Genomic DNA, 14396 nt, shown 5'->3' with positions numbered 1-14396 from the left:
TTCTTTGATGCAAGCTGCTGCAAGGAATTACAAAAATGAACAACCTTTTCCTCTGCCTGAGGGTTATAAAAGCTATCTTCCGGTACTTCTTCTTGGTGTTTGCAATCAATTTCATACTCATTGTGATCAAAATCTTGGCAAGTTTGCTGCATCTTCTCATTTATATCAAAGGATGTAACATGGTTTTCATAAGTAAACCCCTGCTGATCTTCACACTGTGTTTCATGAGATGTTATACTTTCTTCTTGGTGTTGAAATGCATTGTTATGAAGAGCCTCTAAAATTTCTTCATCCATAAATTCATCATCATCATAACAATCCTCCAAATATTGAATAAAACTCGTAGAATGTTTACAACAATCTTTGACCAGCAATAAGGAGGGATGACACTCTTTATACATGTCATAGAACACATCATGGAAATCAGCAAGAGAATATAATGAACCATTTTCCAAACTTTTATACCAAGGCCATGCTTTTCCTTCTAAAGTGGTCATAAACATCCTCATGAGACAATCTTCAGGGAAATGAACCTTAAGACTGCGTACATGCATATGAAACCTTAGCAAATGAAGAGCAGCATTGTCTTTCTTTTCATCTTTGAATATCAGAAGATCCTCTAACCAATCAACCTTTGGCATAGGATTTGGAAAACCAGGGATATGAGACCGATTCATAGGAGCATACCTGGCATTCATTCTTGCAGTGGAATTCATCTTGTAACTTCATCAAGCTACTGATCTTCTAGCAGTGGAGTCACCTTCCAATTTCTTATTCGATGTGTGTGTCTGCCGGGAGCCTGAAGTCTATTCATTCCCGAAATTTAGAGGCTGAACTTCTGAAGGTAGCAGGAGCTCAGACATCTTTTTGAGGCTACAAAACTACCTTGGCGACTCCACACATCGAATAAGAAATTGGAAGGTGACTCCACTGCTAGAAGATCAGTAGCTTGATGAAGTTACAAGATGAATTCCACTGCAAGAATGAATGCCAGGTATGCTCCTATGAATCGGTCTCATATCCCTGGTTTTCCAAATCCTATGCCAAAGGTTGATTGGTTAGAGGATCTTCCGATATTCAAAGATGATAAGAAAGACAATGTTGCTCTTCATTTGGTTAGGTTTCATATGCATGTACACAGTATTAAGGTTCACTTTCCTGAGGATTGTCTCATGAGGATGTTTATGACCACTTTAGAAGGAAAAGCATGGTCTTGGTATAAAAGTTTGGAAAATGGTTCATTATATTCTCTTGCTGATTTCCATGATGTGTTCTATGACATGTATAAAGAATGTCATCCTTCCTTATTGTTGCTCAAAGATTGCTGTAGAAATTCTTTAAGTCTTATTCAGTACTTGGAGGATTGTTATGATTATGATGAATTTATGGATGAATAAATTTTGGAGGCTCTTCATAACAATGTGTTTCAGCACCAAGAAGAAAGTATAACATCTATTGAAACGCAGCATGAAGATCAGCAGGGGTTTACTTATGAAAATCATATTACATCCTCTGAGATTGATGTAGAGATGCAGCAGGCTTCTTAGTCTTCGAATCATAATGAAGATGAAAATGATTACACACAGCAAGAAGAAATACTGGAGGAAATTTTCTATGACCGTCAGGCGGAGGAAAAGGTTGTTCATTTTTGTGATTCCTTGCAGCAGCTTGCATCAAAGAATGATCTTTATAACGAAGAAAATTACATTGTTTGTGGGCATCATTTAGAAAGGCAGTTGGATAGCACATCAAAGGGGTCTTGTGTGGTTGAGAATCAGTTGTATGAAGATTTAGAGTGTTATGATGATTATCAAAATAACCATGCTTTCTTTGACCCTATAAGTGAATACATGACAAAGCTTTGCACACCAGTATTTCATTTTCATTTGCATTATGAAGATTAGGTACATTATAAGTTTATTTGGTCATCTCACTATCATGGTTATTTTGAGGTTGAGTGCAGTCAAGAGCCTCTTATATCAGAAAGGACAATTGATTGGCTTTATTGGAAGTTTCATGTTCCTTGAGCTACAAGTGGAGATTCCAGCTGATAGGGTAGGTAGGAATGTGCAAATAAGCTCAGGGTAGGTTGACTGAGCATCTGTTTCAGTAGGTGCAGTTGGAATTCTTCATTATAAAATAATTAAAGGCTTGAGGAGCAAATTAGGCAGAAGTTCAAAGTTTTCTTCTAGTGGATGGATAGCGGCACTGGAGCTGCAGGTTCTTAATGTACCACAAAATCCCAATGCCAAATGTCCTACATTTGTTTGATGATAAAGGTCGGTGCTAGTCTAAGTTTGAGTTTTTGTTTGCCTTAGAGTTTGAGTCTTATGAGTCAACTATGTATTCTCGTTCATCACCGGTCATTCTCATTCATCCCCGGTCTCATTTTCATGTGTCAACTTTGTTCAAAGGTTATTATGTGCTACAAAGCCCTTTAGGTAATTTCGTAGCGCATAAGTCAGTTTTAAAGTGGTTTCGCAGCGCATAAATCCTTTTAGCAGTTTCGCAGCGCAACATGTTTTAGGTGATTTCATGCTGATCCATAACAAATCTCACCCAGCTGTCATATTTAATCCGCTGTGTTTTATGTCGTTAGGTGTCTTGGTACTGGCACATGTTGCAATTTTATTACGACAAGAACATGCAGAGTGTCCTTGGAGTTGAAGAACTTTATTCTACCTGGGAGGAAGTTAATGAAACGTTCGACTCCATGGGGCTTCAGGAAAACCTCTTAAGAGGAATTTATGCATATGGTTTTGAGAAGTCTTCTACAATCCAGCAGAGAGGAATTGTTCCTTTCTGCCAAGGTCTCGGTGTTATTCAGCAAGCGCAATCTGGAACAGGAAAGACCGTAACATTCTGTTCAGGAATTCTACAACAGTTGGACTACAGCCTCCCACAGTGCCAGGCACTAGTTTTGGCCCCAACCTGAGAATTAACCCAGCAGATAGAGAAAGTTATGAGGGCAATTGGTGATTATTTACAAGTAAGAGTACATGCATGTGTTGGGGGAACAAGCATTCGAGAGGATCTTCGTATTCTTCAAGCTGGTGTCCATGTTGTTGTAGGGACACCAGGTAGGGTCTATGATATGCTGCGGCGTCATGCCTTGCGTTCTGAATCAATTAAAATGTTTGTGCTTGATGAGGCAGATGAAATGCTCTCACGAGGATTTAAGGACCAGATATATGATATCTTTCAATTGCTACCGCCAAATCTTCAAGTTGGTGTTTTCTCGGCCACCATGCCTCCCGAGGCACTGGAGATTACAAGAAAGTTCATGAATAATCCGGTTATAATTCTTGTGAAAAGAGATGAGCTTACTCTGGAGGGTATCAAACAGTTTTATGTCAATGTCGAACGAGAAGATTGGAAACTTGATACACTGTGTGACCTGTATGAAACTTTGGCAATCACACAGAGTGTGATTTTCATCAATACTAGGCGGAAGGTAGATTGGCTCACAGATCAAATGCGAGCTCGAGATCATACAGTGTCTGCAACCCATGGTGACATGGATCAGAACACAAGAGACATCACATTTTTCTATAGTTTTGGACTGTGGGAGCACTGGTACCCGAGTTTATGTGTATGAGTGGGTGCGGAATGATGGCAAGCATCAAGGGAGTTTTCCAATGGTGCTGCGCCCATTTCCTGAAGGTACTGATGGCAAGTCAAGACAATATAATGGTCGAGCTTATCATCGTATGGAAACTGAACCTGAAAGCAGATCATGTAGTTTGCCGAGAAGGAGAGCCAATATTACCCGAAGCATCTCGCATACTACATTTAATGGGTGTTCAAATGGCTACATTCCACCTCAACCTTGTATGCCGGTGGAGTCCTGATGAGTTTGAGAAATTAACAGGGGTTTAAGGCTTCATCAATCCACTCAAATCTATAGTAATTCCATGCACGCTGATAAGCATGCCAGGTATGGAGAAAAAATTCGAGATTCCTATTAATTGAAGAGGCTGTTAAATCCGAGGAGTGGAAGTGTCCAAAGTGCAGAAATATCTGCAATTGCAGTATTTGCATGAAAAACAAGGTTGTGCTCCTATTGGAATGCTTGTGCATGCAGCTAAGGCTATAGGATTTGCTTCTGTTGCTGATTTACTCAAGTGTCAAGGTCTTTCTGAGGGACATGTCAATTCTTTGAATGTTTCCACAATTAACTGTCTCCTGGAATCTATTCGTTCTGGAAATGTTGATGTGAAATACCTTGTCAAGAAATTGAAGCCTGTTCAGAGTTCCATGACTTCTGAAGAAGCAACTGAAAGTTGTCCTCTAAAGGAGCAAAATAGTCCACCTCCCATGTCTCCATCAAAGGCTGGGAAATCTAAAAAGTCATTCGTCAAGTCTTCCACTCCTTCGAAAGCTAGCAAGTTGCAAAAGCCATTAGATGAATCCTCTGCTCTTCCAAGAGCTGTTTCACAGCTTAAAAAAAACAAAAACTCCTTTTGATGCAGTACATGAAGAATATCCATGCACCTGTACTAAGCATACCAGCAGTGAAAGTTGCAGTCCTATTGGTGTTCAATGGTTTTGCTTTTGCAAGTATTGCATTAACTACAAGGCTTCAACCAGGTTTAGAGCAATTGTATAAAGAACTCAGATATGAAACCTATGGCTGAGCCTACAAATTTGAAGGAGCTGCAGACTTATTAAAATCGTAGATTCAAACATTGTTTATGTAGGCTGTCCGGTGACTGTGGCATAAATGAATACAATTTCAGGTCTTGTTGTTTTAATATATCTCAACATAAAGTCATGCTGTATAACTGATGCTGAAAGACTGTGCTTTTGAAATTACACAGCAGTTTCGTAGCGCGCTACGAAACTGCTGTAGCTGCATGTTTCAGTTGAGCCAATCAATTATGATTGACAAATCAGAAAATCTTTTTGAAAGATGTTGTCTTCACACATGAAAAAATGGCCAGCACATCAAGGACGTGGCAATCTGCTCTATTTTGGGTAATCAAAGATAAAAGGCATGCTTCTTTGGATTCGAATATCGTGAGGCAAACCAAGGACCGACAAACAGGGGTAGTTTCCTATATTTCAGGGCAATGGAAAACATGTGATATTGACAACAACATGAAGCATTAAAGGACCATCACAGCCACTGCCAGAAGGGAACCAGATGTGAGAGAACGAAAATGATTGTAGACCAAGGCTGTTATGGAATTAGAGTCCTATTTGGTTTAGAAGTCTAGAAAATCTAGTAGAATTAGAATTTTAATTGTTTTAGGTTTCTAGAGCTGTCAATCAGCACTTTATTGTATTTATTAGTTAGTTAAATAGTTGATAGCTGTCATTAGAGGTAGTTTTCGAGCTCCCCTCATGCTGGAGGAGGAAGCTCGAATCAGTTAGAATAAAGACTCTATATATAGCTGAAACAGGAAGGTAATAAGGGTTGGAAATTTGATAACAGAAGTACTGTTTTAGCTTATGTAAAGACCATTTTCAGTAATAGAAATCATCTGCTTTTCTTCTCAGGATTCATGAAGGATTTGCCATGTTCAGAATGTGTGTTTTATCCTTTCTTAAAATGTCTTTTACAGTTGCATATATGTATAATCACTCAGAAATCACTGATTGTGCTCTGACTTCCAGTATGCATGTATGAACTGTGGTTTTATATTAGTGGTGTTCTGAATATCTAAATGCTAAGTGCCCTGACTTCTATGTAAAGGCAGTGGCATAGTTTACTGAAGTATGATTGAATCCATAAGCCCAATGGAAACTTATGTAATGTTTATCCAGCCTTTATATTTCTCTGTGTTGTTATTCCATAAGAGTTAGCCATCTTATTAATAGTCAAAATCAATAACCCTTTGAGAGAGCCCTCTCAGGCTAAGGAGGCTAAGCCTTAGTCAAAAGATTGGTGTGAAATAGTTACTTGAAGTCTTCCTGGGTTGCAGCCTTCCAGGGCGTGATTTTGAGATAACAGTATCCATGAAGTTTTTCTGACCAATCTATGCTTAGAATTAAGCCATAAAATTCTGGAATATCAGCAACTAAGATGTTGATAACTTGACATACCTTTGGATTGGATGACAGTATTATGGTGACCTGATTCAATTCGCTGATAACTTCAACTTGCGATCGATCTAGCTGAACTATGCGCACAACAGATTTTTGCGATTGAACGTTCAACTTTGCACATATTGATTTTGGTAGAATATTAGATGAAGCTCTAGAGTCCACTAAGAAATTATGCAAATTTTTATTGAAAACTTCATAAGTAAGAAGAAATGGGGGAGTATGAGATCCGACCTTCCTCCAATTAAAGTGATATCATTTGGATAAACTTTATTACTCACATTAGTTGGAGGTCTTCCCATTTCATGGGAAGCTTGAGAGATTACAATGGTAGGCAAAGGTGTAACTGGTATAGCATGTAATTCTTTCATAAGTATCTTTTGCTGGTGTTTTAACTTGCTCAATTCGTAAAAAGTGATGTTAGCCCTAGTCTTTTTCATGTCTTCTAAAATATTATACTCCATTTCATCTGAAACAATCAACGTTTTTGATGGAGTTGATGATTCTGTTTGGACTGGGCTGGTTTGAGTCGCTTTAGGTGTTGTTTTCTTGGCTGCGACTTTATCCTTAGTCATTGAGCTTGCGCTATTTGGCTTAGGAGTAGGTTGAGGAGGATCAAGTTGATTTCTACTTCGAGTACTAACTGGGGATGCCTCTTGATCCTCTTCATCTAGGAGGATGAAATCCCACATACCTTGTACCTCTATAACTTCTTCTTTGTTAGTATGTTCTTCAGTAGCAATCTCCTCTTCTTCTTCCTCTGATTCAACATTTGTGATAGCATTTGGTGGCTTTGAATTGGTAAAGGTGTTTCTTCTATAAGGCTTGTATGGCGTTTTAGAAGAAGTTTCTGCCACTTGTTTCTTAATGTCAACCATCTCGTTAGACATGGTTTTCAAAACTTTTTTCAATCCTTCTAAATCGAATGGATCTTTCGATTGTTTTTTCTTGGGATCTTCCTTGAAAGTAACCTTCTTAGATTTTCGTTCTTCTATCGCGTTTTTCTTTTCTAGGGCTATGACATGTTTCTCTACTGCTATTGCTTCTTTCATATTTTCAGCTAAAGTTGTTTTATTAGCCCTATCCATGAAGATTGCTATGTTTGATAGTAAAGCAGTGATGTACCACTCACTTCGCACTTCTTCGCTAGGCTTGGAAGCAGTAGAATTTTATTTAATAGTTTATTGAAACGTGCATTAAAATATTTGATAGGTTCCTTTGACTCGGCCCTAAGGTTAGATAGGTCATTGATCAGTGTCGCCGTAGACCTGTCATCACCGAACTTAGTCAGGAATTGTTCTTGGAAGATATCCCAACTAGTGATAGATCCAGACGGTAGTGAGAAATACCATGATCCGGCTGCTCCTTGCAGAGTATAAGGAAAAATTCGGATGACAACATCCTCGTTGGTAACTCCATTGAGATTTATGGATAACATAAAGTTATTTATATTTTCTTCTGCTAGCATGCCTGCTTCAGGATTATACTTAGGTAGGAATTTTTTAGGATGGGCCGGTATCTGACTCAAGGGTGCAGGCATTAAGACTGCCCCTGTGTTATCCCATGGAGATTGGGCCATCACTGAAATACTAAAATAGGAAAGTGCAGAAGATGATCCCTGAGGTTGGAAAGATGAGGGTATTACGACTCCAGATGATTGAGAAGGAGATGTGGAAGTTCCAGTGGAATGGTGGACAAAAATCTGAAGTGGAGGAGTGGATGGTTGACTTCGTGGTGAAGAGGTTGAGATGGATGATGATGATGAAAGAGTCTCGCTATCAGACCCTTTAGGTGATTTCCTTGCTCTATTCCTTGTAGGTAGAGGTAACTTAGATGGCTGAACACCAAACTTTTCGCTCTTTAATCTGGTAAGAAGATGAGCAAGGTTATATTGCAAAGTCACGCTGCCTTGAGATTTATCGGACCTTTGAGGAGATATAGAAAATTGATGAAGTTTATGAATCAAAGATTCTACTTCAGGAGGTTCAATAGTAGATTGTTCTGAAATTCAAAGGTTTTTAGTAGCGAGTGTCGTTCTTTCGACTTCTGGCTTTGGATTTAAAGATTGTAAGTGCGATGGAGAAGTCAGAGGAGATGGTGAGGGTGATTTAATCTCAGAATGGTATTTAGATTTAGACTTACTTACCATTCACAGTTTGAGGCCCTCCTTCTAGCGCCAAATATGTTGAAGCCCCGAAAATCGGGTCTACAACAAGGGGGATACCCACCCGGTCCGGACCTTGGTTAGCAACTCCTTTTCCATTTGGTATAGTGGGTCCGCCTGGGGATATAGGACCAGTTTCCTAATTTATGTGTGTGTGTGTGTTGAGAATTGATATTTCCTTTCTAAAAGTGCCTAAGTGAAATGCTTTTATTCTAACTCTAATCTAATGACATGCAATTGTATTCTAATAAACAAAAGTATCTAATTCTACACTAACCCGGGATGAAATCCTTCCATTATGTGATCTAAAATGATTTCAAATAACAATTGGTAATAAAGATCATTGAACTGTTATGAGAAAAAAATTCAATAGAGATAAACCACTTCGTATAAAAAGTTAGACGAAACAGTTGTGAAAAACATATCGCATAATAAGTTGTTCATACATTAAGCGTAAATAAATAGCTATCACCGTACAGAAGTGCCAAATGATAACTTAAGCATTCACACATCAAAATATAAACAACTAAACATAAATGTCACTTTTACACAAAGGCATAAATAGTTAAGATATAGAAGTACCATTTATAACTAGCTCTACTCATGAGCTTCAAGCAATAATGATTTATCTCTTCTTAATCCAACATCCACTAAGAGTATAGAAGTGCAACATTAGTAGTAGATATTAAATGTAGATATCAATAAATCCTATTCCATTCAATCATCATAACCTCCTCAGAGGGTGCAAAAGTGCATGTTCTGAGGACAAGTTTTTGACAAATTTCAGGACCCTTCTCTAAATGCATGAGAAGGGTTTAAATACTACTAACTAAACCTAAAAATAACTTATTAAAAAAATGTAGGATATGGTCTAAATGACCATCCTCATTTCAGGAAAAAATAAAGCAAAATTAATACTAACATTGAATCTAAAACTAAAACTAACTATTTCTGTATTTGTTCCTTGAAATCGTAAGCATTCAGCATTTGCTTGAGAAGAGTCGGCTCGCTGACTTCCGTCTTTAACTGTCCAGCGAAAACGGAATCGGCAAGAGTTGGTGCCATCTTCTCGATAGAATTAATGACACATTTGAGAGTCATACACTAGCTATGTGGTTTTACCAAATATGACCAGTAAGAATCCCAATTCAACTTAGTTAATCTTTTGATTGATTATGCCTTTTCTTGAGCCCTCTGTCTCCAGCTTGTCTGCAATTTCTGTGTATATATACATACCATTTTGAAGATATTTCTGACGAATACCACTGGTTTTAGGATTCGAGTTTTACTTTTTTCTTTACCTCTAGCATTCCTTCCTATAAATTTCTGGGCTTAGAGGTTACTTAACAATTAGAGGCTTTCATTTTCAAGAAGTTTTACCCAACGATGTGCGATTAGCGCTAATCGCGCATCGGAAACTTCCTCCATTTCTTGATCCGGGCTTCCTTGGTGCGATTTATTTTTTTGCATGCTTTTTGTTAGCGGACATAAAGCTTAAATTTCGTGAAAATAACGATTCCGTAAGTTCTCGACCCTGAGTCTTAATTTGTCTGTTTTTGATGTCAGCGCTATCTAGTACTCATTTAACCATGTCCGTGTAGGGAAGAATTTTGGGCCTTCCCGCTATCCGGTGCAAGAATGAGCAAGCTAGATCTAAAATTGATGCCTCAAAAGGCCCATGCGAGCTTGCAGTAGTTGTAACTTCAATCGCTTTGGGACTCTCTTCCTAAAGTAGACTGTGCATGCCTTCCCAAGTGGTAATACCAACATCTTTGTTACAGGTGGTGTTTGTATACAAGGGTGTCATTTCTTTGTCTTCAGAGCTCGGAGCTTTGCCTTTCTTTCCCATAATATCCTGAATACTGCTTTGTATAGTTCTCTGTTGTTTGTTCCTGCAATTTACAAGTGAGGTGAGAATAATGATAAGGAAAGGTGACGGGAAAGATTTTAAATGCCGAAGACATATAAAATATACCACCTTACGCGAAATGGCTCTTCGATAAGCACAAAACCATATTCCATTAATGATTGGCAACTAACTCATTAATTAGCATTAAAGCACATAACCAGGTCTCGATTTATGGAAAATACTTTTTTGAACAACGAGCCTGAAAAGATCTGCAATGAAGTGATTTTTCGATTTGCATTGCAATATCGCAGATCGCTGTGTCACAGATCGCAACATCGCTATATCGCTCTATCGCTCTATCGAAACATCGCAATATCGCTCTATCGCTCTATCCCAACATCACAATATCGCTGGAGCGTTGCATATGACAATGATCCGTTAATGTGTTTTCCGCGAAATGAAATTTGCAATATGCACTATTGCATATCGGAAATTTGAGCTTTTTCAGCGTAAGTGATATTTGACGCACGCGATGCGATGAAGTTTTGCATCGCGATCTCACAATCTTAGAATTCTGCTTGTAAAGGAGGTATCCCTTATCCTTTCTTCCATGTGATATTTCTTAAGGAGTGATTTTATCTTACCTTATCATAACACTTGAGCTTTTTAGATTTTTCAAGGGTATGTTCCTAAGTTTATGATGGTAAGTTTGATTGAAAAAGGAAATACAAGCACAAATTGATTTTTAAATTTTTTGACTAAGGGCACCCACTTATTTAGTATTAGTAATAACACTAAATAATAAGGGGGGTTTTTGCTGGCTACAACAGGAACCTAATTTACCATACTAGAGAAAATAAAACCATATTTTATAATTTTGAATTTATTTCCCTCCATTCATGCAAGTGCAAAATTAAGTACCTAATTGCTGAACTAATACAAAGATAGAAATTTTCCTATTGGAACATGATCCTTGGACACATAACCACATTAGTAAACCATAATTGATTAAAAAATATTAAAAACTCATTTAAACATTAAAAATACAAGAAATCATTAATAAATAACCACAAGGTAAAGTGAATGAATTTACTAAAAATTGACAATATAATAGTTATGGAATATGTTGTAAGGGTATGAATATGGCTTGTAAATAAAAGGTTTGGATAGCCAATACAATAACATATCTAGGACCAACCATCCCCCCATCCCTAATACTTTACATTCCCTCATGCAAACAAAATATGGACTAGGAAGGAATGATGGATGATATAAGGTGACAATGAAGATAATGGATAAATGAATATGGATTTGGAAACTAGAATATGCATTAATGGATTTGGAAATGGTGGTTTAAGAAAAGTGAAGAAATAGGTAGTGTTTAATCATCAATATTCCTTAAATTTTAATGAGCTAAAGAGCCTTTAAACATGTTTTATTTGAATTATATCTTTCAGAATTTTATATGTACTGCAGGTTGCAATGGAAGTTGTATAAAGCTAAAGATAAAATAGAGTGAGGCTAAGAGTCTGGAATAAACTGGAAGAGCCAGAGTTGATGATTTTCAATATGATATGTTGAAGGAAGCTCAAGAGAATGGAATGAAGATGATGAAAATATCCCAACCACCACTCCCCCATGCCTGAGGGTTTGCACATCCTCATGCAAACAAGGTGAGGTACTAAAGAAGTGAGGAAGGCTACTGAGATGGCTCTAGTACAAATGAACCTAGAAAAAAGATAGAACTAATGAGATGAATACTGAACAAAAATAAGTCATCTCAAGAAAAAGAAACCTTTTATAAATTTAATGGGCTATACTTATTTGTAGAAAAGGAGGATTTTTATGATCACAACAAATGATGAGCCATTGAAAAATTAGTTAATACTAAGAAAATCCCATAGCCTTATAATTATCCAAGTATTACAGATAATCTTTGTAGTTGAGTTTTATTAATTCTCTCTAATAATAGGTCCCACTTCTAAGACAATTAAATCTTAGATATAGTATGAAAAATCAATGATAGAGGACTCAAGATTACCTTAAGGCCATTCTATAGCAGAAAATTTATGGAGTTCATTTTTCTCTTGACTTCATCTATGCAGGCTTCCTTTTGATTGTAAAACTATAGAGTAGCCATCATATGTGTGGACAAAATCCCTAGTTTGATTGACACTTCTTTAGGGAAATTGCCCCCTTTCATGCAAGCATCCATAGCCCTAATGGGTTTACCTAATGATATCACAGGTTAGTACCTACTACCAGCAAGTGTCAATAGCCTCTAAGTGTTAAAATTTTAAACCTATTTTACACTGAAGGCTCTAGTCCCATGTTTCCTACCATTTTCGTTTTATATTACGGATATTGCTTTTGCAATTGGTAGATGTGGGAGCGGCTTCAGAAAGACCCTTAAAGGCATAGGATGATACCTTTCAAAGTGACTTTGATTACCTACAAAATGTTTTGGATGCATAAGGTACTCAGTATAGGTACTCAAAGGACATAGCGTGAATGAACCATTTTTAATGTGAGATGGATGAGCCTACCAAAGAATAACCAAAAGACACCTAAAGTTATGCTAATCATAGTTTCGATGTATGCTTTCGCTTTTAAAGTAGTGTTTGACCATGAGTAGAGACTTGATCAATTCTCTTGCAAGTCTTAATAAAGTAGCTTAGAGATCACGCTTTGGTGTTATGGTTATAGTATTCAAGTTTATTTTTCATCAGTATCATTGTGTGGACCTCTTATCTTTGTTTTAATCCCCTTAATATGCATTCGTAACTATATTTTTAGCAATTGTTTTGTACTGATAATAAAAAATCTATACGAATAAGAGAAATGAAATTCCAAAAAAGAAAAGAAAAGGCATATAAGCTATCAATAATTTTCAATTATCATTTTATTCAACTTCTATGGAATAAAATTTGTTTATTCGATCATCTTCGTGGAATAATGGTCTTAATGATAAAGCATGAATGCATCATTTTTAACAACTTAAGGAATAAGAAAGATATCATCAAATACTCCCCTAAGCGTTACATTCTCTTGATGAAGATGTCTTTTCTTCTTTTGGAAACATTCTTCTAGTATTTAAGTGTCCCCAAATGAATAAGATCCTTGAATCCTACTTTGTCTTGCAAAATAGTGAATTGGTACCAAAATTTTGGGTACCAGTTAGATGAAATATGGTACTAGATAGTCGATATGTACTATGGACATCAAGGAGATTACCTTCAAATAAAATTTCAAACAAAGTTATGATAGCTTACTTTATTGAAAAGAAAAACTAGAAACAAGTCAAACTATAAAAAAAAAAATTAAGTGGGAAAGTAAAGTAATAGTTGAACCATGTTGCAGTTAGAAATAAAATTGTGTGGAAATTTACATTAAAATAATATGCATCTAAAAGAGAAACCAACATAAATATGCAATAGGAACATAGTTCTCTTGTTTTCAACTAATTACTTTTTAGCCATTAACATCCCCATTTATACAAAACAATGAGAAAGATGTTGCACTATATTTTATAGCTAAACTAGCTACTATATGTAACAATTATTTATTTATTTATTATTCTACTCTTCTTGAGAAAAATTAAATTCATATCCTCAATTATAGGAGTATTTCCAATGTAACCATGTGCTTAATAGGTGTAAAAATGCATTCATACTCAAGTTTAAAATATAGTATTCAATGCATACCTGAGTATGAAGAACCAATTGTTCTAATGACGATGTCAAGAAGTAAGGAAGAATGGAGGAGTGGTATTCCTTATAGTCGCTTGAAACCAATTTTCAATAAAATCAAAATGTTCTTGGTTTACCTCGTTATTTCGCTCATTTGGCATATCCTCCTTTACCATGGCATGAAAATATTCTATTATGAGATGACTATCCTCTTATGTGCTTAGAGGATTTGTAGATAGGCATGTTGAAAATACTTCAATCTTAGGCTATAATTCTTGCTCTCCATCAAATGTAGTCCATGATTCCTCAATTTCCTCAACAAGTTTGCAAGAGTAAAGATCTTTGTGTGGATGTCATTCATGGATTTGTTGTTATTCTATCGCTTCTGGGAAGGCCAATAATTTGTTGGCTATTATCAAATTTTTTTCTTCCCAAGAAGAAGAGACCCCAACCACTGCTAGGATTTGAGAGAGTTCTTCCAAATTATTGATCATCCTTGAATAATTCTTCTGTGGTTGCTAATCCCTACCATGCACATGGATTAGTGTATGAAATTCTCTTTAAAAAATCTAAATAAATAAGAAGGAAACACGCTTAAAACAAATGCAAGAAAACCAATCATGTACTCTAAGCACCACCATGCTAC

The 14396-nt window shown here is 36.6% G+C and overlaps 1 pseudogene; it reads left to right on the top strand.

Moving 5' to 3' along the window:
- The first annotated feature begins 2636 nt into the window (after positions 1–2636).
- Positions 2637–3598, top strand: LOC149197063 (eukaryotic initiation factor 4A-13 pseudogene; annotated as a pseudogene).
- The last annotated feature ends 10798 nt before the right edge of the window (positions 3599–14396 follow it).

The sequence above is a fragment of the Pinus tabuliformis genome, chromosome 2_2, assembly GCF_031772625.1.
Source record: "Pinus tabuliformis cultivar Carrire ecotype Pingquan chromosome 2_2, CPIR1, whole genome shotgun sequence".
NCBI lineage: Eukaryota > Viridiplantae > Streptophyta > Pinopsida > Pinales > Pinaceae > Pinus > Pinus tabuliformis.
Note: the sequence above shows the minus strand (reverse complement) of the source record. Positions and strands in the feature narration are given on the sequence as shown.